This window comes from Vulpes lagopus, chromosome 21, assembly GCF_018345385.1.
Source record: "Vulpes lagopus strain Blue_001 chromosome 21, ASM1834538v1, whole genome shotgun sequence".
NCBI lineage: Eukaryota > Metazoa > Chordata > Mammalia > Carnivora > Canidae > Vulpes > Vulpes lagopus.
Window position 1 is genome coordinate 14,226,785 of NC_054844.1, and position 24,672 is coordinate 14,251,456.

Below are 24,672 nucleotides of genomic sequence, written 5' to 3' on the forward strand. Positions count from 1 at the left end.
AAGCAGGAAATGTGCCTCATATTTATCTGATTCACAAATTGATGTTGATTTTAAAAAATTGAATATATGTGCTGTAGAGGAGTCACTTGCTTTGTTTCTAAATTTAACTAAAAAATCTGATAATTTCCTTAGGCAGTAAATCTGTTTAAAGAAGCATTATCTCTGTAGTTTTAAATTTGATTAGGCCCGTTAGGTTGAAGTAGGCAGGGAAAAGAGTTCCATTTCAATGGGACTCTGATTTTGGGAGTCTTATTAGTTGAGTTCTGTAATTAGATCAGGAGCTGGTGTAGAAAAGAATGCTTCCAGATATAGTTGCCTTTCTGCTCCAGGAGTAGGGTCATAACTTCGTAATGTCACAGGGACTGAAAAGGTAAGAAACTTTTTGCTCACTATTACTGAAAGCACATTCAAATAAGGGTAGTATGGTGAGAATTTCTGGAAGTAAGTTAAATTACATGAGGAACTTATGAAACCTTTTTAACCTCAGTTTCATTATCTGTAAAATAAGCATGATGTTTTGGGTCCTTCCTATATGAAAACTGTTTACTCTCAATTTTCTTGCATCTTCATTACCACTTCTGCATTCTAAATTTCTTTTTCTTGCCTGGAACATTCCTGTCACCTTGCAGATTTTTCAATAGCTCAGTGCTTTATCTTTTCTAAATTTCATATTTCCCCACTACTGTAAGTAGATTAGATCACTTTTCAGTAAAATAATCTTTATTCTACCAAGTATTACATTAAAACTAACTTAAAAGAGGAAAGGATGCAAGCCTTTGAATTCGTAACATGACCCTTGTCATGAATCCTCATCATGAATCCTAACTGATAATAAATGTGTTCTAAGTTACATATTTAGTGTCCTTCTGCTAACCCTATAGCCTCAGAATTTCATGCTTTGCTATGTCATTTATCAGCCCCTGTCTTTATTAGTGGTAAAGAAATATATGTATATATATGTGTGTGTATAAAAATTTATTGATATAAATTTATTTTTATAATTTCATATATATATAAAATTTGTAATTAAATCATATTTATAAATCAATTATATAGTTATATAAATTTTATTTGTACTTTATATATTTAATTTATTATTTTTAACTATTATATATTTCAATATATAATAAAATGTTTTAAAATATATGTTAGGTGCCATTAGAATTTGCGAAGATTACTGTTTTTTTCTATGTGGCCTGTCTGCCTATCCAAATCTCTCTTTCATCTTTTGTCTTTTCTAAATCCAGCAAGAAGGCTTTGTTTTATAGGTAGATGCATTGACATTGCAAATTTGCTTATCATACCAGCAGATTCAGAAACATAGGTTGGGATCTTTGTTTAGAAAGATTATGCTTTGAAACTGAGTATATACATATTTTCCACTTTGATAAAAACAACCAGAGTATATCATATTTAACCAAGTGTTTACCATTGCTAAACATCCTAGGTATCATTTTCTTAACAGCAAATATTGAAAATGTTAGCAGCAAAACTTGTTTATGCCTGTTTTTTCTTGTATGAGATCCAGGCTATATAAATAAAATAAGAGCTTTTCCTTTCTCAGATGAATCTGTTTTCAGTACAGTTACAGAAAAATCAGTTACCATGACTGCAAGATTAGTGCCCATTCATTCATTTATTAAATTACTGTCTAACAATAGTCATTCCTACTTGCTGGCCCAGGGACACGATTTGACCTTTCATTTTGAATTGCTAAGTAAAATTATAAATACATGTATTCATTTTCCTATTTGAAAAGGCTGTTTTTTATGTTTCCTTGGTTATAGAAGTTAATTTTTTTTTTTGAATTGATTAAACTCAGTCTTGTTACATGAACTCTCAGGAGTGGAGTCATAGGTTTTATTGGTATCACAAGAGCTCATAAAAGATAATTGACTGCCTACAATGGAAAATGAAGTTTCTTTTCTATGAAAATTATAACACGCCGATAAGTGTCTGATGCTGACATTACTACCACTCACATATAGGATTTTGCATATTTCTTAAAATTAATTCGATCAAATCAGCTAGCAATAACCAGATACATTGTACTTATTGCTAAAAGAACTCCCCTCCCAAATTAGGTTTGAGATAAGATTGTATTAGCTATTCATTTTTGGTCTGATGGTAAAATATATTTATATTAAAAACAATGCTTTTTTAAAAAAGAGATATATTAAATATTTTTCACATTATTTTTATTACTTAATACTTTTACTCTCCTGTATGGAGTTCTGTGAAATATTTAAAGGTATTGGAATCTTTTCAGCTTCTGGGAGAAGATGTAAAATAAATTCACTAAAAAGAAACATACTACAATGCAATATAGCTCTTGCAAACACTGAAAGAATGACTGGAATAGAATTGATTTAGGTGATATTGGTTACAAAGGAAGTAAGGAACATTTGGTATGATTGCCTTTATATAATTTAAGTCTATTTTTTTGTGTCTGTTAATCTCCTCTGTAAAATCCCTGTGTATGTCATTGGACCCTTCAGAAGAATTGGAAAGGAAATGATGAATGAGTAAATTTGGTGCTAATTATTACTACTAACCACCACTACTAGTAAACTGGTGCTAGTCTAACTAGCTCAAGGATTAGGTTAAGGGATCATCCAACATTCTGACATCTTTAGGAATGTCACATATCGTTTCAGGTCTTGGTTTCCTTGTCTATAAATGAAGGATGTTGATTAAATACTTTCTGATATTTAATCTTATATTTTGAGTTTCACTGATTAGCTATAGCCCTTCTGGTACAGCTGTGATCATTTGAATATGGCATTTGATTACATATATCTTCATGATAACTAACTTCAGAAATTTCAAGAACATTTGAATAAAAATCTAAATATGTTAGATTTCAAATGTATCCTGTTCCTTTTCTAATTTTGTTTAAAACAACAAACTTCAAGGCAGAAGGAAGACATAAACCAATTCTGAAAGTGTAACTGTCATTTTTCTGTTAGATGCAGTTAATTATAGATATAAAATTTAACTAAGAACTAATTCCACTTGGAGCTCATGATTATGGTAGAGGAATTTACAGACAGGGGAAATAAACTATTTTTTTATTACACTAGCCAGCAGTGATGACTAATATTAAATAGTAGTGCTTGATCATCTTTTTAAAAGCAATTATTTATTTATTTGAGAGAGAGAGAGAGAGAGTAGGAGGAGGGATAGAGGGAGAAGGAGAGAGAGAAACCTCAAGCAGATTTCCTACTGAGTGCAGAGGCTGATGCCGGGCTCAACCCCAGGACCCTGAGATCGTGATCTGAGCTGAAATAAAGAATTGGACTCTGAAACAAACAAACAAACAAAAAAAAGATTTTATTTATTTATTTGAGATATATAGAGAGAGCAAGAGAGAGAGAGAGAACATGAGTGGGGGGCAGTAGGGACAAAGGGAGAGGTAGAAGCAGACCCCCACTGAACAGGGAGCCAGAAGCAGGGCTTAGTCCTGGGACCCTGGGATCATGATCTGAATTGAAGGCAGATGCTTAATTGATTGAGCCACCCAGAAGCCCCATTGATCATTTTAAAGTATAAAATATCTCTTACTTACTCCTGCCCTAATCCAATGCTCTTCTGTTACTTATTTGTTCTGGCATTTTTTGTTTTTGTTGTTTTACCTGACTAATGAGTAAATTAAGATTGAAATAGGAATGGAAGGGACATTATGAGTAAAAATGGCTGACAGTTGGGAGGCCTAGGTGGCTCATTCAGTTAAGTATCTGACTCTTGACTTTAGCTCAGATTTTGGTCTCAGGGTTGTGAATTCAAGTCCCACAGTAGGCTATATGCTGGGTCTGAAGCCTACTAAAAAAATTTTTTTAGGGCAGCCTGTTCAGTGCTCAGCAGTTCAGTGCTGCATTCAGCCCAGGGCCTAATCCTGGAGACCTGGGATCGAGTCCCGCGTCAGGCTCCCTGCATGGAGCCTGCTTCTCCCTCTGCCTGTGTCTCTGCCTCTCTCTCTCTCTCTTTCTCTGTGTGTCTCTCATGAGTAAATAAATAAAATCTTTAGGGCAGCCCAGGTGGCTCAGGGGTTTAGTGCCACCTTCGGCCCAGGGCGTGATCCTGGAGACCTGGGAGGTAGTCCCACGTCAGGCACCCTGCATGGAGACTGATTCTCCCCCTGCCTGTGCCCCTCTCTCCTCTCTGTGTTTCTAATGAATAAATTTAAAAAAAAATTAATGGCTGATAAGTTGCATTGTTTCTTACTATTTTAAGAAAGCAATGTTTATCTTCTCCACACTGTTTAGTAATAAAATAGCTTTCTGTCAAGTTCAAACATGCATATATGACCCTAAAATAAAGTGGTTTAAGACATGGGGAGAGTCTGTGGGAGTTGTGTAGTTTTCTGTTGTTAGCCAGACCCAAATGGAGCTATATCTTGATTACTCAGGAGAATGACAGAGGAAATTGATATCTCCTTGGCTCTCAAGAGACACAATCCTAGTGACTGTAGAGAAATAATAATGCCAAATACTTCCTTCTAAACACTTATGATCATCAATATCTGTATCTCAGTAGTGGATAGGATACCTGCAATACTCTTCCTTTGGGAAGGAGTGTAGTTACAAGTTATTAGTAGACAAAAGGGATATTTATCATGATTTGAGGCAAAATCTCTATCACAGGTTTCTTTTTTTTTTTTTTTAATTTTTATTTATTTATGATAGTCACAGAGAGAGAGAGAGAGGCAGAGATGTGGGATTCGATCCCGGGTCTCCAGGATCGCGCCCTGGGCCAAAGGCAGGCGCCAAACCGCTGCACCACCCAGGGATCCCTATCACAGGTTTCTTAAAGAAGATAGATTGGAAAAAATTTCCAAGGCAACTGAAATTTTTATTAATTGAAAGATATTGTGCTATAATCATATTATACTAGACTTAACAGTTTTGTTGGTTGACAAGTCTGTATCATTTTAGGAATAACTATTTGTACCTAACAATGATAAAATTCTTTTTTTTTTTTAAGATTTTATTTATTTGTGAGAGACACAGAGAGAAAGGCAGAGACACGGGCAGAGGGAGAAGCAAACCTCAGGCAGGGAGCCTGATGTGGGACTCAATCCTGGGTCTCCAGGATCAAGCCCTGGGCTGAAGGCTGCGCTAAATTGCTGAGCCACCCAGGCTGCCCACAATGATAAAATTCTATGCCAAACCAGCTTTGTTTATATGTCCCATAATTTGTTCCCAACCCATACAATGTTATGGGTGCCCTGCCATTCTGATTCTGCACATTTTTTTGCATGATCCTCTTGAACCATTTACCCTCTTTTCATCCTCCTAACACCCATACTAAGCTGACTTTTGTTTGGCCTTCAAGATGCATTCCCAGTGTTCATTCTCTGCCATGAAACTCTGAGTCTCTCTCATACCTGTCCCACCACGTGGATCAGGTCTTTTATTTATAAATTACTTCTATCAGAGCATGACATTACATCAATACTAAGAAAATGTTATAATTTATCTTTCTCTTTAAGTAGACTCTGAATTCTAAGGGCAGAAATTTGTCTCATTTATCTTTTACCCTGTAGGGCATTGTGGTCAACATAATACATGGTAAGAGATTTATAAATAAAATTTAAAAAAATACCAGAAATAACACTTTTGTGCAGGGGAAATATCAAAATGGTGAAATTGTTAGAAAGTCAAACTTTCAGGATGCCTGGGTGGCTTAGTGGTTGAGCGTCTGCCTTTGGCTCAGGTCATGATCCAGGGGTCCTAGGATCAAATCTCGCATCAGGCTTCCCATGGGGAACCTACTTCTCTCTCTGCCTGTGTCTCTGACTCTCTTTATATGTCTCTCATGAATAAATAAAATCTTTAAAAATTATATTTAAAAAGAAAGAAGGTCAAACTTCATTCCACTCATTTTATTTATTTTTTCTTTTTTTTTAAATTTATTTATGATAGTCACACAGATTGAGAGAGAGAGGGGCAGAGACACAGGCAGAGGGAGGAGCAGGCTCCATGCACCGGGAGCCCGACGTGGGATTCGATCCCGGGTCTCCAGGATGGCACCCTGGGCCAAAGGCAGGCGCCAAACCGCTGCGCCACCCAGGGATCCCATACCACTCATTTTCTTATGTATATAGCTGTGGTACTTAAAGTACATAGAAGTATATTAAGTATCTTTGAATAGAAATATCTGGTTTAAAATAAATTAAGATGATCAGAGAAGCAATATAATTAAAAGCTAACAGTGAGTTAGTGTGACATAAATTTTCAACTTAAAAAAAAAACAACTGGCTACATAGTTTGTTGGGGGAGGAATGCCATCTTAGCTTTAAATAAAAGGGAATCCTGGGCTGATTCTAAGATTACATTTGGGGCATCTGGATGGCTCAGTAGGTTAAATGGTCAAATCTTGATTTTTGGCTCAGGTTATGGTCTCAGGGTCCTGGGATTGGGCACCATGTGGGGCCCCATGTTCAGTGGGGAGTCTGCTTGAGGATTTTCTCTCCCTCTGCCCCTCTACATGCTTGCATGCCCCCCTACTCAAAATCAATCAATCTTCTAATTCATTAATTAATTAATTAAAAGATGACACTATAGTTTCATCTACCGAAATTTAAACCAATGTATTCTCTGTAGTAGTTCTAAATTTAGTGAATATGATAGGGATTACTCTAAGAGATACCCTCTGATTGCTAGTTATAATACTGCTACTAGATACTACTAGCATGAGATGGTGAAACATCCTTTTCTCTGATATTCATGCCATTTGTGTTTGACTCTATTTAAGATTAAGTGTCCAAATTATGTTTTCTAGTGATGTTTTCTTAACCCCTACTGTGTGAGGGCAAGATCAAAGAACATTACAATACCATGAGTAGAACTTCAATTTAAAATTATTCTGCTATTCCACATCCCCCCTCCTCATTTTATATTTTAACTTTATTTTTTAATTTTTAAAAAAGATTTTACTTATTTAATCATGAGAGACACACAGAGAGAGGCAGAGACATAGGCAGAGAGAGAAGCAGGCTCCATGCAGGGAGCCTGATGTGGGACTCGATCCTGGCACTCCAGAATCATGCACTGAGCTGAAGGCAGGCACTCAACCACTGAGCCACTCAGGCGTCCCTACATTTTAACTTTAAAGAATGTGCCTTGCCAAGTGATTTGGCTTAAGATAAAAGAATATTATAAAGCAATTTCAAATGTATGGCAATATACCCAGAAAACAATCTTCCTTGCTTGAAATTTGATTGTCTAGAAGGATAAATTATAAAAACCTGACTTTTAGAAAACTGAATTTTATAATATTTGCGAGTACCTAAAATAAAGTAATAATTTCCATATCAGATGTAATCTTATCAGGAATCCCAATTTCTCTCTCAAGGCTTTCTGAATGTTTTTATGATATTTATAAATATTGCTTGTGTTTTTATGTTTAAACAAAATGTTTTTATTTTTATTTGTTTATTTTTTTAAAGATTTCATGAGAGACACAGAGAGAGGCAGAGACATAGGCAGATAGAAGCACAATGCGGGTCTCAATCCCAGGACCCTGAGATCACTCCCTGAGCCAAGGCAGATGCTCAAGCACTGAGCCACCCAGGCATCCCTAAACAAGATGTCTTTAATGTTAAATAATGTTTAATAATATATTCCTGATTTATAGTAAAATTTGCTTCCATAATTTTTTGGTCTATAGTCTGTTAAATTTAGATTTCAATATTTTATCATTCATTCATAATTCAAAGTCTGAGTGAATCACTGCTATATGGCACACACTGTTCTAGGCACTAGGTAGATTGCCATGGCAAAGTAGATAAGATGCTTGCTTTTGTGGAACCTGCTGTAATCTGGACAGAAACTTTCTGGCCCAGAAGTATTTCTTTGCTCTTGTCATTTTTTTTGTCTGTCTTTGACAAAATCCTTTAAATTGGGGGCCTATCAAGACAAATAATATCAGAGAATTATTTGCTCATGAAATAATGGGAAGTACCGGTCTGTCCAGCATATGAGGAGGTAGGAAGGAAATAAAATTTGGGGAAAGTCAGTCATCTTAGAGGACCTTTGAAAGTGCTATGTCTCTATTCCTGGTTGCTTTTAAGGTTTCCTTTTTGTATTTGATTTTTAGCAATTGATTATAGAGGGCTTAAGTGTGATTTTGTTTGTATTTGTCCTGTATAAGAGATCAGTGAACTAGAATTTGTACGTTGATATCTCTCATCAGATATGAAAAATTCTCTGCCAATATTTCTCAGATATCCCTTCTGTCTCATTCTCTTGCATCTCCTTTTGGAATTCCAGTGGAAGGTGTTTAGACTTTTAGAGAAGATCTGCATATTCTATTGTTTCTTTCCTTGTTCTCTCTTTACTTCAGTGTCAATACATCCTATTGAAATATCTTTGCACTCACTAATCCTGTCTTCTGTGCTGATCTACTGTTAGGCCTATCCAATAAATTCTTCATTTCAGATATATTTCAGATATTACAAGTTGCAGTTCTAGAATGCCCATTAAGTTTTTTTAAAAATTCTAATTCTGTATTTAAATATTTCATTTTTAAAATCTAATTTGTCCATTTCCTCTATTTTCTTTATACATTGATTATGTTACATGCTAACTTCTGCATGTGAATCATCTCTGGATCTCATTAATTTTTAAATCTCTTTTATTAGCTTTTTCCTGCTTAATCACATTTGGATGATACATGATCAAGCTCTACACTATGATGTCTTCCTCTAAAGAGCCTTGAGTTTTGTTCTGACAGTCAGTTAAATTACCTGCAGTTAACTTTGATCATAGAGAAACTTGATTTTAGGCTTTGTTACAGCAGGCCTGTTTTGTTTTGCACCTACTCCTAGGATGTGACATTTTCTGGGCTTGGAACCCAAAGACAAGATTGTTCACCAAGGCCTTTCCACACTGGTTTAGCACAACTCCAACTTCTGTCTTTTCAGAGCCATGTAGTCTTCTCTGCTGTGCCTCTTAGAATTTTGTTCTAATTTTGTGGGTGTACAGCTTGGGATCAGCCAAGGAACAGAAGAGATTTCTGAACACAGATTTTTAGAGTTTTTACCTTATTGCTCATCTCCAGGACCCTCCCCTCAAATCTTACCTGCCTTGGCAACCCCAAATAATAACCTATATCTTCTTGTTAGCAGGCAACACTGCTCTTTGCTTGGACTCCATATCTCTGCACTGAAGTTTGGAAGATGCCCTCAGTGAGACCCAGGAAGAACACAGGGTTCACTTTGTGTTGTCTACTTCTCTCAAGTTTGGAGCTCTGCTCTAGTTGTAGTTCAAGTGCCTACAAGAATTGTTTATGTGTTTTAACTCTTAACTATTTATAACAAGAGGGTAAGCCCAATGCTAGTTAATCCCTCTTGCCTTTTGATAGTAGGAGTTCTTTCAAATTTTTTTATCAAGGAAGTTCTTTTAATGTGAAATTCCTTATATTTGTGTTTTAGTTAATTAAATTATCACCTTCTCTCCCAAGAATGTTGAAATAGGGAATGGGGCAAAATAGTGATTTTGAGTTTTGTTTTTTTTTAATTTTAAGTTTTTTATTTCCAGCCCATTGACCCACCAGTCTGATTTTCAACCCCTTCATTCCACAGTATCTTCTAAACAAGTTCAATGACTCAATTCACTTGAGACAATAAATATATCTCAACTTTCAACCTCCTTCACCTCTGAAGCATTTATTAGTAACAACCATGCTATTCTTTTTTTTTTTAAGATTTTATTTATTTATTCATGAGAGACACAGAGTCAGAGAGAGAGGCAGAGACACAGGCAGAGGGAGAAGCAGGCTCCATGTAGGGAGCCTGACATGGGACTCGATCCTGGGTCTCCAGGATCACGCCCTGAGCTGAAGGTGGCACTAAACCACTGAGCCACCCGGGCTGCCCCAACCATGCTATTCTTAATATTCTTCTCCATGTATTCGTTTGTATTTGTATCTCTAATAATATTTGACTCCTTTATTTCATGTACCTTGTAGATATTTACAGTTACTCTTATCAGAAGATATTCTTTCTCTATTCTCCCTAGTGATTCTAGTCAATTCCTGTGGCTTTAACCCCTAAACAAATGGTCTCTTTGGTCTAGAGTTGTAACTCTAAACTTTCAGGGTCATGCCTTAAATGTTGACTTCTTTGAAGTTATGGAATTATTGAAGTAGTATTGGGATGAACATTTCTGCTGTCATTTCATAGAAAATTGAAAGCAATTTACCCAGCTCTGTGGGAATCTCTCTCTTCCTCCCACATCTTTCCCTGTCAAGAACTTACTAGTTCACAAGCTCTGTAAAACCAAAGACAGTTCATTCCTCTGTGTAGATTTAACAGTTCTCTGGACACAGCTGATAAAGATTTTCTTGAGTAAATGCTTATCATTCATATGCTATTGAAAGTCCTGTTAATATCTCAAGTACAAATTGTTCTGCTAGTCACCAAGGTTTTGAGTTATAAGAGGTGAATATTTTTTTTTTTACAAACATTTACTACAAATACATCTTTTAGAGAAGATTTATTTGTTTACAGAAAAAAGAAAATGCTGCATGGGATTAGGAAATGGAATTCCTGATCATGATGGCAAGCAGGAAAATAAGCAACAGAGACCTTTTCTTCTGCAAGAAATGGGGTAAGAGTGAGATGAGAAGTCAAGGGATTGGAGGGCTGGATGCTGTGAGGGATAAAGTCATAGGGAAACTGTTAGGACTTTTAAGGGACACAAAGAATCCTGTCTCTGACTGGAATCCTTTTGCCTTCCTTCAGGATAGAACACTTTTTCACGACCCTTGGAGTTCCAGTTGAAACTGACTGTAATTCCTTAATAATTTAGGTGAGTGTTTTGTATTTTGTTTTACTTTGATCTTTGGAATTTGAAAAAGACTGTGTTTCACATTAAGAACAAAAAATTAAGGATGAGAGAGATCAGCCATCAGAAGATAGACGTGGCTGCAAGAACAATTTGCGTTAATCTTGGGAAAGAACTGTAGACTTCCAGAGGCTATAGGAATTCTAAAGTGTTTTACTTGGATCTGATGGCTGGAAGGGTCTCAGTTAATTACTAGTTAATAGTAGCACTTACCAAGTACCACTTTCAAAATAATGCTAAATGCAGTTTCTTATTTTCTTGGTATATTTGAGCTCCTAAAAGATAGAATCATACCTTAAACATTCTTTGTTTCTTCTTCCATTCTGAAATAGATTTGTAGGATGAAGTTTACAGTTGGTCAGTTTGAATGAATGAAATAAATAAATTAATAAACTTACGCTATATTCTCACCCATAAATGATCAGATTTTGAACCTAAAAGATCAGATTTACCTTGATTTTGTGGTACTTTTTTAAAAATTAGGTGAAGAGAGGAAATATCCTAAATGTGTTGCCAATCATATAGACTCTGGGAAACAACTAAATCAGTAGTTCTTATATTTTAGCATTCTTCAGATTGAGCTGGAAGATTTGTTAAAACGTTTTTGGGAGCTCCACAAGTTTCTGATTCAGTTGATGTGGGGTGGGACCCAAGACATTTGCAATTCTGACAAGTTCCCAGGAGATGCTGATGATGCTGATCTGGAGACCATATTTTGTGAACCACTGATGAAGGTAATATATTAAAACATATGGAGTGCTCTTTGCAGGTAACATTGCAGGAACACTATATTCTTGAAATGCCTCAAATATCCTTCACTGCCCTGTCGCATAACAAAGCATAAGTTCCCATATTGTACAACCTTAGCTTTGCCACCTACTAAGGGTGACCTTAGGTAAACCATGTCTATTTGTATTTAAGCTTCTTCTCATGAAGGGGCACCTGGTAACTTTCATATTTTGTAGTTTTGCTAGTATGAAAACTCTACAGGATTGAAAGTACATGCCCTTATGTGAAGAGCATTGACTAAACCCCAGTGATTCACTTACATTTCCCCCCGCACCCAGAAGCTTTTGTTGCAATATTCTATCGTAGCCAGACTCTGCAGAAGTGACATACTAAAAATAAGAGTAACAAAAACCAGAACTTGATCTTGATTAATCTTTTATACCATTTATAGTACAAAGATATTGAATGTGCTTGATTTAGACTGGGATTGAGTCTCACTCCCTCCATAACACATGAGGACAGGCTACATAGGAGAATGGATCAGTGGAGTTCTTTGTCTGTACCCAAGGAGCCCCTGAGCTCTTGGTGCCTTGCACATTGACACAGAACAGTCATCTCAAATGAGTGAAATAACTACCTCCTTCCCCAAGTTCTCAAAGCAAAGCATTTCAAATTCAGTATCTTTTCTTCTGTTATAAAACAAGATCCATGTTTGAAAGTCAGCCGTATGGGATAAAGATATTTTTATTCTATTTCCTTTCCAAAAAGATTCAAATTCTCTAGAATCAGAACGCCTTTCTGGGGCTCTTCATATGCAGAGTTGGTTTGAGGATATATAATAGTCACATAATTTGAAAGTGTAAACAAGGCCTAAACTATTAATTTTGAACTTCTCTATATGATGATATGTATGTAATTTAGTTAATTGTGAGCATTTCAAGTTTATTTTCTCACCTTTAATCTCCATGCTTGTTCATTTTCCAGTGGTTGACATTGATTGATACTGTCTAGACAAAATTGATTATATTTCTCACTCTGTTGTGTGGTGTAGGATAGACAGAGCTTTGAAAGGAATTGAGTTGCAAGTTTGGCACCCCTTATCTGTGAACTACCACATGCCTTGCAGAAGGGACTCATGTAGCATCCAGGAATCACATCTGATGTTAGCTCTAATTTTGAATTTTCGGTTCTGCATCCTTGTAAGTTCTATATATTGAAATGATGTTTGGATTCCAGCAGGCAGAAGAAAATGATGTAGACAGCAACAGACTGCAAAATTTTAATGAAAATCATGGTACTTTTAGAGCAATGATGTACTTTTAGATACAAAGTATGTTTCCTTGGTATTATGGCAAATGTGTATTTGTGAGTAGGATGAGTATAGAGAGCATTTTGCCTGGGACAGTCTTGGTTTATGTCTGTTTCTTTGGCAAACTTATTAATAATGTTCCTTTTTGATACAGAGTGCTTCACTTTGGATGGTAAACATCTTATCATCTTACTTATTACAAGTGTAAATCATACTCAAAAAACCACTTTCTTGTATGCTTATTGAAGAAGTAAGTTGTAAACATTTTCTGATTCCTTGCATGCTTATAATTTCTACAACACTGGGGTAACAACAGGCATTTACTTCAGCAAATAATTAGTCTCTGATTCATAGAGAGTTCCCAATAGACACACTGAAGGTATAAGGGACACGAAATGCAAGATGGGACAACTTGGTGACACCAGTACTTTTATCAGTGACAATTGGAAATTATATTGTTTATATATCTGGAAAAAATGACTTATCATCATACTAAACATATTTTGAATTGTTGTTATTGCTGTCTATAGTGCAAATAAATTTTAGAAAGTATTTTTAAATTATTCAGGAAGAAGGAAGGAATTGTAGTGGATGATATTTACAGATAAGAGGGTCCATTATGTATAGAGACCAGAAAGTTTCCCCATAAAAGGGGTCTTCTCTTTGCTGTTCATTACCTATTAATGTTTATTATTATCTACTTATGCTCATTATCTATTTAGGTCACAGATACTACCTCCAAGTATCAATAGACATCATAAATTTGTCATAAAGTTATATTCTGACAAGTGCATTTCTGCTTTCAAGTAAATGAAATATTTACTACCAACTTTGTTCTTAGTATTGCCTTAGGCCCTACAGTTTATAAAAAATAATTTAAAGTTCAGGAAAGAAGCACAAGACAATTATATAAATGTAGGTTTCCAATAAATAGGATAGATGGTTGTGCTGAGGAACGCATGACTTATAATATTTTAAAGGCATTTAACAGGTGCCAACTAGAATTTGCCTGCTATTTGGGCCTTAAAATGATGTACAAAATGCCTGTGCTCAGTGCTTCTGTGCCAAATGTCAACTCTTCAGCAGCATTTGTGCCAAGCGCTTTGAGCAAACTGCTGCCAAATCTGCAGTGAAATTAAACAAATGGCACAATAAAGAATCTCCTTTTTATTTACCAGTCTGTTTATGCAGACTTAGGGGCCATTTCATTCTACATGAAATAAGGTTGCTCTCTAGAAATTCCAGCCATGGGGACAAAGGGAGGAAGAGATCAAAGTAACTAATCCTCTGAGAATATTAGAATAAATTGTGATCGATACAACTAGCTTTAAATAATGCCATTCTGGAAAATCCAAATAACTATCAATTTTAGAATTGCCATTCTTAATGTTGAATATTCCATTAAAGAGCAAGCAAATACATGCTGGGAAGTTTTAAAATCCCCATTGCCTTCAGAAAGATATTATAACAGAGAAGGGCCTGGAACTGTCGGAATCTTTGCCCTCCATATTTCTGGCAGGCTGAAGGTAGCTACCTAACCTTGGCCATTTAAGTAACTTAGCATCAGCAGAGGGACAGCTTCTAGTTTTCTTATCCTCTCTTCCTAGATGGAGTAATCTTTCTTTTTTTATTTTTAAGCCTGATTTATTTATTTTTGCAAGAGCATGTGTATGCAAGTAGGGGGAAAGGCAGAGAGAGATATGGAGAGAAAGAATCTTAAGCAGACTCTGTGCTTAGTGTGGAGTCCAGCTTGGAGCTTGATCTCATGACCCCAAGATCATGACCTGAGCCAAACCAAGATTTGGATGCTTAACACATTGAGTCACCCAGGTGCCCTGTAGGAGTAATTTTTCTATTTCCATTTACCCAGGCCAGAGTAGAAAGTATTACATTTCATGCATGCAACTGTCATTAAAAGTTACTCAAAATGGATGAAAGATCTAAATGTGAGACAAGATTCCATCAAAATCCTAGAGAAGAACACAGGCAACACCCTTTTTGAGCTTGGCCACAGCAACTTCTTGCAAGATACATCCATGAAGGCAAGGGAAACAAAAGCAAAAGTGAACTATTGGGACTTCATCAAGATAAGAAGCTTTTGCACAGCAAAAGAAACAGTCAACAAAACTAAAAGACAACCTACAGAATGGGAGAAGATATTTGCAAATGACATATCAGATAAAGGGCTAGTGTCCAAGATCTATGAAGAACTTATTAAACTCAACAGCAAGGAAACAAACAATCCAATCATGAAATGGGCAAAAGACATGAACAGAAATCTCACAGAGGAAGACATGGACATGGCCAACAAGCACATGAGAAAATGCTCCGCATCACTGGACATCAAGGAAATAAAAATCAAAACCACAATGAGATACCACCTCACACCAGTGAGAATGGGGAAAATTAACAAGGCAGGAAACCACAAATGTTGGAGAGGATGCGGAGAAAGGGAAATGTGGAAAACACTTACACTGTTGGTGGGAATGTGAACTGGTGCAGCCACTCTGGAAAACTGTGTGGAGGTTCCTCAAAGAGTTAAAAATAGATCTGCCCTACAACCCAGCAATTGCACTGCTGGGGATTTACCCCAAAGATACAGATGCAGTGAAACACCGGGACAACTGCACCCCGATGTTTCTAGCAGCAATGTCCACAATAGCCAAACTGTGGAAGGAGCCTCGGTGTCCATTGAAAGATGAAAGGATAAAGAAGATGTGGTCTATGTATACAATGGAATATTCCTCAGCCATTAGAAATGACAAATACCCACCATTTGCTTCGACATGGATGGAACTGGAGGGTATTATGCTGAGTGAAATAAGTCAATCATAGAAGGACAAACATTACATGGTCTGATTCATTTGGGGAATATAAAAAATAGTGAAAGGGAACAGAAGGGAAGGGAGAAGAAATGGGTGAAAATATCATAAAGGGAGACAGAACATGAGAGACTCCTAACTCTGGGAAACAAACTAGGGGTGGTAGAAAGGGAGGTGGGCGGGGGGTGGGGGTGACTGGGTGATGGGCACGGAGGGGGGCACTTGATGGGATGAGCACTGGGTGTTATTCTATATGTTGGCAAATTGAACACCAATAAAAAATAAATTTATAAAAAAATGGGTAACTCCATCTAATCATGAGAAAACATCGGACAAACCTAGATCGGGGGACTTTCCATACCAGAAGTGACCTGGCCTCTTTACAGCTGTCAATGCCAAGAAAGGCGAGGAAGGCCGAGGAACTGACTGGAGAGATATCTGTAGTACTCCTGGATTGGGTCCTGGATGGGGAAAAAGTGCTTCAAAGGACATTACTGGGACAGTGGGGAGAATCTCAACATGAATTGTAGCTTGGATAATAGTATATCAACATTAGATTTCCTGATTCTTGTGATTGAACTGTGGTTATATGAGAGAATGTTTTTTATTACTGAGAATTACACTATGAAGTATTTAGGAGGTAAAGGGGCATGAAACACTCTACTAAGGATCAAAGTTATCTATCTGTACATATCTGCATCTATCTACTATCTAACTACTACCTATCTATTGAGAAAATGATAAAGGAAATGTGGTCAAATGTTAACAATTGAATTTGGGTGAATATGGGATTTCTTTGTACTACCTTTGCAACTATTCTGTAAGTTTGAAATTATTTCACAATAAAACAATTTTTAAAAAGTTACTAAAATAATGATTTTTCTTAAGGCATTCAGGAGATAACTAAAAAAGATTCGTACGTGTAGAATTTAAGGCAAGAAATAGAAATACAAAGTTTCCTTACTGAAGGAAGCAACATGTTTCTTGTGAAATTCAAGATAGGAAATTCTGAGGCTGTGTTCAATGATTTTAGGACAATCATAGAAGTCTATCCCCAAAGTCCTTCTGTGAACTTTTAAGAAAAGGTGAGGGGTATAACACTGAAGGAAATGTGAAACCAGAAAAATTAAGTGGGTTGAAGCCTTACCCAGATGGGAGCAAAGACAGAACTCAAACTGTTCTCTCAATATCTAAGCTGGCAAACTTTCCTTTATGTAAATACCTTCCATAGTTCAGACGTAATAAAAATTCTCAGTAGAAACACTTGCATGGAAACTAGGTAAAGCAAGTCTTTTACTATTAAAAAAGTTAATGTTGCCCTATATAATAGTCAAATGCACATTTTGTGGAATATGTCTGAATGACTGGAAATTATTCTCCATCTGTTAAAATCCTACTCATCTACGAAGGGCTATCTCTGTATTCTCCACAAACATTCTGTACATTAAAAAGAACAGATAAAAATCTGGTGCATAAGCCCCACTCAGACCAACTGAATACTCAGTTCATCTCTGGAGGATGAGGATGACGCCTGGTTCCTGGGAGGACATGTATATTAGTTTGTAGGGCTGCCATAACAACATACCACAGAGTGGAAGACAAAGAACACAAATCCATTCTCTCATATTTCTGAAGGTTAGAAGGCCACAACCAAGGCGTGTTCAGGTTTAATTTCTTCTGAGGCCTCTGCTGGGCTGGCAGATGGTCACTTTGCTGTGTCCTCACATGGTCATCCTTCTGTCTTGTTGTCTGTGTCCTAATCTCTTCTTCTCCTAAGGACACTAGTCGGATTTGATCAGGGCCCACTCTAATGACCCTGTTTTACCTTTAACCCTTTAAAGTCTCCACTTCTAAATACAGTTACATTCTGAGGTATTGAGGTTAAGCTTTTCGACACATCAATTTTGGAGGGGACACAATTCAGCTCATAACAGCATACACGGGTTGAGGTCCTACTTCTGAGGATCTCTGGGCTGCTTATGGGCACTGCACATGTAAGAGTGTTTGGAACACGCTTCATATACTTCATAACTTTGCTAATAGCAAGCTGAGTCTTGAAGTAAGTTTGTGTTACAGATCAAGAGCCCTGATCTGCGGAGGTAGTTTGGGATGCTGGAAACACGGCAAATGTAGCTCTGACTGGTGGTTATATAGGTGAGTAAGGTAACCATTCCAAGTCTTACTTTTCTCATCTGAAAAATAGAAATGGGGATCCCTGGGTGGCGCAGCGGTTTGGCGCCTGCCTTTGGCCCGGGGCGCGATCCTGGAGACCCAGGATCGAATCCCATGTCGGGCTCCCGGTGCATGGAGCCTGCTTCTCCCTCTGCCTGTGTCTCTGCTTCTCTCTCTCTCACTGTGTGCCTATCATAAATAAATAAAATTAAAAAAAAAAGATGAAAAATAGAAATGGTATCTCAGAGCTTATTTTGCTATATTATAACTATAATAATATTTAAAGTGATAATATATGACTGAAGTGTTCAAATATTAGCAAAAATAGGATTCTAGTCCTCCCTCTACCACGTATTAACTGTATACCTATATCTATTTTCTATTGCTCATATAACAAATTACTACAAAATTAGAGCTTTAAAACAATGTTAATTTATTATGTTACAGTTCTGGCAGTCAGAAGTCTGACCCGGGTCTCACTGGGCTAAAATCACGAGCCAGCAGGGCTGTCCTCTTTCTGGAGGCTCAAGGGGAGAATACATTTCCTTGTCCTTTCCAGCTTCTAGAGGCTGTCTGCATTTCTTGGCTCATGGTTCCCTTCCTCCATCATCAAAGCCAACTATGGTAGGTTGACTCAACATCTCTCTGACCCTGCTTCTGGCATTGTTACATCTCTTTCTCTGATATTAGCCATCGAAGATTCTCTGCTTTTAAGGACCCATGTGATTAGTTTGGGTCCACCTGGACAATCCAGGATAATTTCCCCATCTCCAGGTCCTCTATTTAATCACATCTGCCATGTCCCCTTTGCCAAATAAGGCTACATACTCACTGGTTCACAATAATGGAGGCCATTATTCTGCCTACCACAGTACCCTTGCATACATTTTCTCTGAGTCGATTCTTTTACTATAAAATGGAGATGTTATTGTCACTGCCCTTAACTGGAGAGGTTTGTTATAAAAATTTAATACATGATTTCCTATTTGAGAGTAAAAATCTGACAATGAATAAGATTTATCCCTATTTTATAGCCATATGAGAAAATAAGACTGATTATCAAAACCATAACCAAAAATTCTATCAATTCTCCTTACACTGGGTAAAATTTCTTTTTCTTTCTTTCTTTTTTCTTTTCTTTTCTTTTCTTTTCTTTTCTTTCTTTTCTTTTCTTTTCTTTTCTTTTCTTTTCTTTCTTTTCTTTTCTTTTCTTTTCCTTCTTCTTTTTCTTTCCTGTTCCTGACTGATACCTTAGTGATTGCCTTTTATTTTAGTGATAACTTTCTCTTACTTTCCAGGTTCAAGTTCTATATTTACTTTGTAAATGTACCACAAAGACTACCACATCTTTTAACTCATCAAGATACCACTTTCTCTGGCTATTCTAGACAAAAATGGAAAAAAAAAAAGAGAAACAAACATGGACATGGTCCTTATCTACTAGATACTAAACTTGATACTGAGATTACTAGCATATTCTAAGATTACAGAACTTATTGACCTAAAATAAACTGATAGTATAATTTGGGAGTACACATGGCTACTTTTTTTGTTGTTACTCTTCTCCCATAGGATGTAGAAGCCAGACCCACTTGATGCATGGGAAATAAAAAGGTAATTAATACATATTATCCTTTGATCTGGTCTAATCATACAATAGAAAAGAGTGTTTCAGAATTGGGCCTTATGGTCAAAGATATCGGGGTTAACCCTTAGTATGCTATTATTTCTAGTAAGTGACATTGGGAAAGCTTTACCTTATATAAACCTTCACTTCCCCACCTGTTAAGTGGTGGTAATATCTAACTTATAGGTTTGATTCTGATATTAAATAACACATTGAAAATATCACAATGTCTAACATAAATGAAGCACTCAATATTTAACTTTTGTTACTATATTTTGTCTTCAGCTTTCCAAATGGCTCATATGAAGAAAATGAGAAAGGATTTAGATTGATAATAATTAATATAAGTTAGTTTTTTCTTTCCTATGTGAAGACCTGAAGACATTTATGGGAAGCAAACATGGTAAGCAAATTTAAAAATGTAAACATTTTCCAAGTGTCTCCTTTCCTCCTCCCCCCTACCAAAGATGGTCAGCTTTTCTCTTTCAGTTTTTTCCTCTTGATTGCCCACCAAAAGAAAGCCATTTCACTTTTAGATTTGTCCTTTGAGTTTTTATAGCACAGAATCTGGAGAAATGGGCAGATAGAATGAGGAAGGGTGGGGCGGCTTTTTTTTCTTTTGAGGGTTTGAACAGAAATGTGCCAGAGGAGCTACTGTAGAAGTAAAAAGAGGAAAGGGGACTTAAAAATATAATCTTGTTTCACTTTTAAATTATTTTGGACAATCTGTTTACTTAAGATGTTAAGAAATTCATTAAGAAATCATTATTTTGAAATTAGGTTTTAGTGATGAACCTATTTGTTTGCTGTACAGCAAATTGTGATAAGCTAGGATCACAAAACAGCAGACATTGAGAGAAAATGAGAGGAAGAAAGAGAGACTGGAAGGAATGGCTCTGAGTAAGAAAAGAGGAGACAAGACAAACTACTCATTTCAGAATTCTGGCTGGGGTCAGACCCTGCAATATGAGTTGGTTGTATCCATATTCAGCTACTCAGAGTTCACATTTAAGGTCATATTTTAGGCAAAGCAAGACCACAGATCAATTTGCTAACCTCAGATTTTAAAAAGTCTTAACAACTGGTTTATTTTGGGTTTCATGGAAACAAATAACTGGCTTTACTAACGAGACATTTTTAAGCTGGTGGTTTGGCTCCATCATCACAGCCAGAATCAGGGATCAAAACCAAGCCTTGACTGTGACTGAGTGGATGCAGACACATCAAATAAAAAGTGACATTTTCTTTTTGGACAAAGATCACAGATTATATGCTCCTGAGTTTTAAGTTTTGGCTTTGTCTTTGAGCTATAATTTTAATTCAGGTACATTGTCCTTTATTTCCCCCAACTCTTTCCTGGAAATAATGGCAGTTTTCATCCAGAGATTGATCTTGTATTCACGTAGCTGGTATCTGATTGCTCTTATTTATGGACCAAATGTGGGCTTAATTTTTTTAAGTCCCTAGCCAGATCCTTAAATGTTCATTAATATAGAAAAGTAGAGGCTGTAGTAAAATTGAGAAAACTGTAATTCTCAATATTTTGGCTTAATATAATAAATATACTGCAAATGAGCACCATGGTTTTAAAAGACCTTGTTCTCAGAGCTATGGAAGCCAAAATCAAAACAAGGCATGACTCCTACAATTAAATGAATGATGATCTAGTTCATGAAACTAACAAAAACATACATCACCACAATGCAAGTTAAAAAATAATCATTAAAAATCAAGTAATCTGTGAATACAAAGAAGGAAAAGGAGAAAGGTCTGTGAAAAAAAATGTTCATTGAAAAGATGCTATTGAAGCTGAAGATATTTAAGATTAATCTTTAAGATTAGGTAGTATCTATTTTTAATACTGTCTATAGCTTCTTTTTCTTATCTGAAAAGTTATACAGGTGCAGGTTATTTGACAAACACCGAAACATTATAATCCAGTAAAAGACAAGCACATCAGCATTTTATTTCAGGCTTAGAGAGGGAGAGAGAGAGGAAGGGAGAGGCAGAGGGAGAGGGAAAGAATCTCATGCAAACTCCACGTTTGGTGTAGAGCCCAATGTGGGGATCCATCTCAGAACCCTGAGATCATGACCTAAGCAAAATTAAGAGCCAGACACTTAGCCAACTAAATTGCTTAGGCACCCCTCAGTCTTTCTTTGTAGGCATGTTTTTCATATGGTTAAGGTTTATCTGTATAATTTACATCTTATTAATCTTTTTAAAAACGTCATAAGCACTTCCTCATGTTTTTTAAAACTTCATAAATAATCGCAATGTCTGTGTAAAATGTATTTGCCTATGCTATAATTTCAAAAAAAAACCCTTATTGGATATGTAAGTTGCTTCCTTTTAAAAAATTTCATTTGCTTGTTTGTTTTTTGTTATTATGAGACTCAACAGTGTGACTTATACCTTTGGTATTATGTATTTGCCATACATTTAAAAAATTTCTTTAAAATAATTTTCTGGAAATTGCCTCTTGAGTATAAATACTTGAAGATATAAAAGGGCAGATACAGAAATATTCTTTTAGATGAAGCATAATAACAGTAGGCTATTTCCCCAGTTGTGAAAATAACTGTAAGAAAATAAACTTCATCTAGAAAAATGACTGAATGTGGAGATAAATTGTCTGGGTGGGCAGAGAATTATGTATTACAAGTAAATAGTGATTTTAAGATAAAATGGGGGAAGCTGCTAATTGTATAACTTTGCTAATAGAGAGAATCCAGATCACTAAACACAGAGTACCAGAGGTTCTGATTAAAAATTATATAAAGGAAGAGCTAATGATGAGGCACCAGACAAATAAAATTCACACAGAGAATCTAAAAATGATCTTCTTTTTTCTAGGGATGAAATAGTGGGAAAAGAAGAGGAGATATGGGCTGGTACAATCCAGAAGTGGGTTCTTGATGTAGTTTCTTTTCATTAGAGGATCACAGGAAGAACCCTAGGAAGATTTTCTGAATGACTTTTATGGGGAGTTGATCTTGGCTGCTGAGAGGCATGAAACCGCTTCAATCTAATAGGGGTATATCTTCCTAGGTCAGGAAATACTAGTGTGCCCAACTCATCCACAAAGAATTGAAAGTTGACAGTTCTTTCCTACCACCTGGTAATAGCAACAATGAGAGGAAAACACGAAGCCAACCTATGTTCTTTAGCCAGAAATGATCCCCTTTTAATTAATAAATAATTATGAAGAGAAGAGAGCAGCAGAGAGAAATATATCTACTGGCACATTAACAGTTTTACATGGAGCTCCATTTTGTTTGGTTTAATGTTTTAGAAACTAAAAGAACAAAAACAAAAAGTAATCCAGTAGTAGATCCCCATTCTCCTAGAACTAGAACCTCTTTCTTATAGGGAAATCACAACATGTTATCTAGGTGGAGGTGATCTTTTCTCCAGCTAGAGGAATTGGGAACAAATATGGTCTTGAGCAATTAGAGTACCCAACTTGCTGACCACAGTAAATGGTTTAAGGATGGGTTTAAGATCCTCATGAGGACAATTAGGTTCTGTGGGGGGTTTTCCAGCCCTCTTTCGCCTGGGCTCACCAGTAGCTGGTTTTGTTTTTCTTGACAGAGAATGAAGGGAGACAGTATCCTATTTTGTTTTAATTCCCTGGATCCATCCATGCCTGAAACCCTTATCCTTGACCTTCCCACTCATCCATTGCATAGTTTCTGTCAGCTATGACGAAAAATGTACTGACTAACATGTATTTCTTATGTTCCACAGAAATGAGTTTGTTAAAGAAAAGGCAGTATTTATTTAGAAAACTGTGAAGTAAGAAAGTAAAATATATTGTATTCTTTCTTGAACCATTAAGTTCAAGTTCCTGAAAAATCCCTATGACAGAAGAATTTGCCTTGGAAAAGTTCAGGGACCTTATATAACAAAACAAGGCTATAGATGGTCAAATACACTTACAAGTATTTATTAAGCTCACAGGAATAAAACAAACATTGAATAAATATAATGTTACTGACTTTTTAAGTAAGCTTTAATATAATGTATATTAATTAACTTTTATGTACTATTATTTAATTACTAGAAATCTTTTTGAAATTTTTCTTAAAATTGCATTCCTGATAAAGTAGTTGTAAATTTCTTTTGCTTTATCATACAATAAGAAGTGTTAAGTCTAAGCATCCTTCCACATGGTCAACACTTTCTGGATTTTTTAAAAAGATTTTTTTTTTTAATTCATGAGAATCAAGCAGATGGAGACATAGGTAGAAGGAGAAGCAGGCTCCCTGCTGGCACTTGATCCCAGGACTCCTGGATAAATGCCCCCAGCCAAAGCCAGTGCTCAACCACTGAGCCACCCAGGTGCCCTAACACTTTCTAGATTTTTATGACTTCGAGTCATTTGTGCCTAAATCTCCAATCTTTTCAATGATGCAAAATAATACGAATGCTTGAGATGGAAAAAGTTTCATGTAATGTTTGTAATTATTTCCCTATGTCTTTCTCAACACCCAAGCTAAATAATTTTCACTCCTCCCTTGACAAGTTTAGGCTATATCACAAATCACCATCCTGTTCAGGCAGGATTCAGCCTCAACGCCTCCTCACAAGCTCTGGAGTACTTTTCTCTCTCCACAGGGTAAATTACAGAAGTCTTTGTCCTTGTTCTGACATCACTAAGGTTGTTTAGCAGTTTAATTATCCGTGGGCTACTGGGAGAAGCTGACCTCTTGGGATACTGCCTTGCAAGCATCAGAAATTAATATATTTATCTTCTTATCCCCATTCTTTTGATGTATTTCTGCTCAATTTAAGTGAGGACTGCCATCACTAAAAATGATGCCAAGACTACTTCAAGATAATGTCTGTTCTGGATAAAAAATAAGATGATTATAGAGACTTTGGTATTCAGATTCATTATGTTGGCCCGAGTTCTTTTTACCACTTTAATTAAATAAGTATTATTATAAAGTTGGAGGTGAGAGGCTTTATTAGAAACTCAGCTTCATTCCATCTTCAGGAACTATACAAATTTACTCAGGTGCTTTTGTCAAAGCTGTCATAACTCTAAGAACATTGGATAACCCTGGCTCTTGCACAATAATAATAATACCTGACATTTCCTATTATAGGATAAGAGAAAACAATAACAATTTAGATATTCCCCTGCCCCATAAAATT

The 24,672-nt window shown here is 36.2% G+C and overlaps 1 long non-coding RNA gene across 2 annotated transcripts in view; it reads left to right on the top strand.

Annotated features, from left to right (window-relative positions):
• LOC121480070 overlaps nucleotides 1–10,798 on the top strand; it is a 28,901-nt gene extending 18,103 nt beyond the window's left edge. The window contains exons 1-3 of one of the 2 annotated variants that reach the window (XR_005984889.1): nucleotides 256–370; nucleotides 10,514–10,613; nucleotides 10,748–10,798. This is a non-coding gene — a long non-coding RNA (uncharacterized LOC121480070). Of the gene's footprint in view, nucleotides 1–255; nucleotides 371–10,513; nucleotides 10,614–10,747 lie in introns of those variants that run through there. The other variant, XR_005984890.1, reaches the window with a different exon arrangement.
• The last annotated feature ends 13,874 nt before the right edge of the window (nucleotides 10,799–24,672 follow it).